The sequence below is a fragment of the Schistocerca piceifrons genome, unplaced genomic scaffold, assembly GCF_021461385.2.
Source record: "Schistocerca piceifrons isolate TAMUIC-IGC-003096 unplaced genomic scaffold, iqSchPice1.1 HiC_scaffold_32, whole genome shotgun sequence".
NCBI lineage: Eukaryota > Metazoa > Arthropoda > Insecta > Orthoptera > Acrididae > Schistocerca > Schistocerca piceifrons.
The window spans coordinates 1-5,000 of record NW_025728537.1 but is presented as its reverse complement, the minus strand read 5'-3'; the positions used below and the strand labels follow the sequence as shown (position 1 = coordinate 5,000).

Genomic DNA, 5,000 nt, shown 5'->3' with positions numbered 1-5,000 from the left:
TTGTGCCTCAACCTAACCCATGTTGTGCCTCAACCTAACCCATGTTGTGCCTCAACCTAACCCATGTTGTGCCTTAACCTAACCCATGTTGTGCCTTAACCTAACCCATGTTGTGCCTTAACCTAACCCATGTTGTGCCTTAACCTAACCCATGTTGTGCCTTAACCTAACCCATGTTGTGCCTTAACCTAACCCATGTTGTGCCTTAACCTAACCCATGTTGTGCCTTAACCTAACCCATGTTGTCGCCTTAACGTAACCCACGTTGTCGCCTAAACCTGCTCTGTAATTGTTATACGACTCGTTCAATTACTGTAGTGTTGCCCACCCGCAACCCTCGCAATATAGTTCGCTACTCGCACTGCCCGCACCCCTGTGTATCGCTTCATGTTAAACACCTTGCAAGTCTTGCTCACTTTCCACATGCTCCTGCTGTACACTGTAATGTGGATGGCAGCAGGACGTACATGCCGCCCCTCCCCACGTCCCCACCTTGCCCCCTGCCTTCGCAAGCTGGTTGGTGAGAAGTTTGCATGTTCAATGCCCTTCGCATGCGACGTACTCAGGCTACGTTGTGGTGCGGCCTGTGTCAACTGTCCGCTGATGTCGTACGCGTGAACCACAATCTGTACTGCACATTCGTCCTTATGTACTGAATGATACATCGTGGCACATGTGTGACCGCACAACGACTGCGCCCAAAAACGGCGGACCATACAGTGCAAATATTGTGCACGCAGCTACGTGTCGTCTCCCTATGAGAGCTGGATTGCAGTGTGGTACGCCATAGAGACGTGTGGGAGGAACGGACGCCGTGGATGGCGATCAGCATGAGCTGTCTGTTGATGTATTCGGACCTAGTCGTCTCTCCTCACACACCGTGATGGCATGGTGCACCGCGTTCCATATCTGCGACATGCTACAGAGGCCGGTTGACAGTCGTTCGAGCAATGGACATCGCATACGTACGGGGGCCACCTTCCACGTATTGTCTAGGCGTGCACATTTTGTTGCGTGTATGTGGGCAGACGTAGTGTGGCGTGACACCTGACACAGGCATGCAATAATCGTTGAAGTTGCAAATGGCGATGGACGCCTGCGTTTTTCTGGTGAAGTTACGCAAATGAACAAATGGTAACCTGTTGTGGTGCGGTTGTTCTCGCTAGGGTGAATCGGTGATGGCGACGATAGGTTGAGGTACTAACCGGTTGTTCCAGCGATACCCACCATGCCGACGAAACTGAACGGCATCTGGGTGTGAAGCGATACGCGGCGGTGGCTGGGTGGGACCGTCCCCGGCCGGTGAGGGGGCGCCTCCCGGCGTGCTGGCCGCGCGGTGCGTGGGCGCACGCGCTACAGCCGGCTGGTGGGGGCGGCCAAGTGGCAGGCGCGCCGGCCGACGGACGCGGCAGGCGTCGCAGCTGCGCGCCGGCGCACCCTGCGCGCGGCGCCGTGCGGCCAAAGTAGGTCCTCGCGGGCCCGGTGCGAAGCGCGGTGGACATCTTCAGTGTGCTGGTCCGATTGAGGACTGTGTGCGTTGAGGATGCGCCGCCGCCCGGCGCTCGGCGCCGCGACGCCGTCTGCTGCTCGGTCGCCCCAGCGGTTCTCGCTGGTGGTTTGTATCGCAGCTGTGCGGATGTGTTGGCGCGTGCGCTGTGCTGGGAGAGTTCGCTTCGGCACCCAAGTGGGGCTTTTGTCCTTCTGTGGCGCTGGCGTTGGAGCTGCCGGTCACCGTAGGTGGCGCGTGTTGTCTCCCGCCGGCAATGCCACGACAGCACGCTCCCGGGCCTCTGTCGGCAGCGGCAAGCTCAGTTGGGAGCACGGGTGGTCGCACCGAAAGCGTCTACTCGCCTAACTCCGGGCGATTGCGCCTCTCTCGAACCCGACCAAGTACTTGGGACGGCGCTGCGCGCCGCCGGGACCTGAGAGGGTTTCGAGGTGTATTGTGCAGGGGAGCTCAGCCTCCTCCTGTTTGCAGAATGATTGAGCGGACGCTTGCGTGTTCGCGCGGGCCCCCCGGGACACACTCCGGGCGGCCGGCTGCTCAGCTCTAGTTGACGCAGCTCCCTGGTTGATCCTGCCAGTAGTCATATGCTTGTCTCAAAGATTAAGCCATGCATGTCTCAGTACAAGCCGCATTAAGGTGAAACCGCGAATGGCTCATTAAATCAGTTATGGTTCCTTAGATCGTACCCACGTTACTTGGATAACTGTGGTAATTCTAGAGCTAATACATGCAAACAGAGTCCCGACCAGAGATGGAAGGGACGCTTTTATTAGATCAAAACCAATCGGTCGGCTCGTCCGGTCCGTTTGCCTGGTGACTCTGAATAACTTTGGGCTGATCGCACGGTCCTCGTACCGGCGACGCATCTTTCAAATGTCTGCCTTATCAACTGTCGATGGTAGGTTCTGCGCCTACCATGGTTGTAACGGGTAACGGGGAATCAGGGTTCGATTCCGGAGAGGGAGCCTGAGAAACGGCTACCACATCCAAGGAAGGCAGCAGGCGCGCAAATTACCCACTCCCGGCACGGGGAGGTAGTGACGAAAAAATAACGATACGGGACTCATCCGAGGCCCCGTAATCGGAATGAGTACACTTTAAATCCTTTAACGAGTATCTATTGGAGGGCAAGTCTGGTGCCAGCAGCCGCGGTAATTCCAGCTCCAATAGCGTATATTAAAGTTGTTGCGGTTAAAAAGCTCGTAGTTGGATTTGTGTCCCACGCTGTTGGTTCACCGCCCGTCGGTGTTTAACTGGCATGTATCGTGGGACGTCCTGCCGGTGGGGCGAGCTGAAGGCGTGCGACCGCCTCGTGCGTGCTCGTGCGTCCCGAGGCGGACCCCGTTGAAATCCTACCAGGGTGCTCTTTATTGAGTGTCTCGGTGGGCCGGCACGTTTACTTTGAACAAATTAGAGTGCTTAAAGCAGGCAAGCCCGCCTGAATACTGTGTGCATGGAATAATGGAATAGGACCTCGGTTCTATTTTGTTGGTTTTCGGAACCCGAGGTAATGATTAATAGGGACAGGCGGGGGCATTCGTATTGCGACGTTAGAGGTGAAATTCTTGGATCGTCGCAAGACGAACAGAAGCGAAAGCATTTGCCAAGTATGTTTTCATTAATCAAGAACGAAAGTTAGAGGTTCGAAGGCGATCAGATACCGCCCTAGTTCTAACCATAAACGATGCCAGCCAGCGATCCGCCGCAGTTCCTCCGATGACTCGGCGGGCAGCCTCCGGGAAACCAAAGCTTTTGGGTTCCGGGGGAAGTATGGTTGCAAAGCTGAAACTTAAAGGAATTGACGGAAGGGCACCACCAGGAGTGGAGCCTGCGGCTTAATTTGACTCAACACGGGAAACCTCACCAGGCCCGGACACCGGAAGGATTGACAGATTGATAGCTCTTTCTTGATTCGGTGGGTGGTGGTGCATGGCCGTTCTTAGTTGGTGGAGCGATTTGTCTGGTTAATTCCGATAACGAACGAGACTCTAGCCTGCTAACTAGTCGCGTGACATCCTTCGTGCTGTCAGCGATTACTTTTCTTCTTAGAGGGACAGGCGGCTTCTAGCCGCACGAGATTGAGCAATAACAGGTCTGTGATGCCCTTAGATGTTCTGGGCCGCACGCGCGCTACACTGAAGGAATCAGCGTGTCTTCCTAGGCCGAAAGGTCGGGGTAACCCGCTGAACCTCCTTCGTGCTAGGGATTGGGGCTTGCAATTGTTCCCCATGAACGAGGAATTCCCAGTAAGCGCGAGTCATAAGCTCGCGTTGATTACGTCCCTGCCCTTTGTACACACCGCCCGTCGCTACTACCGATTGAATGATTTAGTGAGGTCTTCGGACTGGTACGCGGCATTGACTCTGTCGTTGCCGATGCTACCGGAAAGATGACCAAACTTGATCATTTAGAGGAAGTAAAAGTCGTAACAAGGTTTCCGTAGGTGAACCTGCGGAAGGATCATTACCGACTAGACTGCATGTCTTTCGATGTGCGTGTCGTGTCGCGCAACACGCTACCTGTACGGCTCGCCGTAGCCGTGCGCCGCGTGCGGAACCACGCGTGCCTCTCAAAACTAGCGGCAATGTTGTGTGGTACGAGCGCTGAAGCGCTGGAGCGGCTGGCCTGCGGCACCTGGCGCCTGGCGCCGGTTTTGAATGACTTTCGCCCGAGTGCCTGTCCGCTCCGGTGTGGAGCCGTACGACGCCCGTCGGCCGTGAGGCCGTTGGACACAGAACGCTGGAACAGGGGCCGCCACACGCCTCACTCCCGCCTATGCGACCGTCTCGAAAGAGACGGCGGAAACTGAGAAAAGATCACCCAGGACGGTGGATCACTCGGCTCGTGGGTCGATGAAGAACGCAGCAAATTGCGCGTCGACATGTGAACTGCAGGACACATGAACATCGACGTTTCGAACGCACATTGCGGTCCATGGATTCCGTTCCCGGGCCACGTCTGGCTGAGGGTCGGCTACGTATACTGAAGCGCGCGGCGTTTGCCCCGCTTCGCAGACCTGGGAGTGTCGCGGCCGCCTGTGGGGCCGGCCGCGTCTCCTCAAACGTGCGATGCGCGCCCGTCGCCTGGCGGTTCGCATACCGGTACTTTCTCGGTAGCGTGCACAGCCGGCTGGCGGTGTGGCGTGCGACACCTCGTACAACGACCTCAGAGCAGGCGAGACTACCCGCTGAATTTAAGCATATTACTAAGCGGAGGAAAAGAAACTAACAAGGATTCCCCCAGTAGCGGCGAGCGAACAGGGAAGAGTCCAGCACCGAACCCCGCAGGCTGCCGCCTGTCGTGGCATGTGGTGTTTGGGAGGGTCCACTACCCCGACGCCTCGCGCCGAGCCCAAGTCCAACTTGAATGAGGCCACGGCCCGTAGAGGGTGCCAGGCCCGTAGCGGCCGGTGCGAGCGTCGGCGGGACCTCTCCTTCGAGTCGGGTTGCTTGAGAGTGCAGCTCCAAGTGGGTGGTAAACTCCATCTGAGACT

General features: G+C 56.9%; 2 non-coding genes across 2 annotated transcripts; both read left to right on the top strand.

The window, feature by feature from the left end:
- The first annotated feature begins 2,064 nt into the window (after nucleotides 1–2,064).
- On the top strand, nucleotides 2,065–3,973 carry LOC124745465. The gene has a single exon (XR_007011021.1). It is a non-coding gene; the product is annotated as a small subunit ribosomal RNA (ribosomal RNA).
- Nucleotides 3,974–4,324: 351 nt separating this feature from the next.
- On the top strand, nucleotides 4,325–4,479 carry LOC124745459. The gene has a single exon (XR_007011015.1). It is a non-coding gene; the product is annotated as a 5.8S ribosomal RNA (ribosomal RNA).
- Nucleotides 4,480–5,000: the final 521 nt, after the last annotated feature.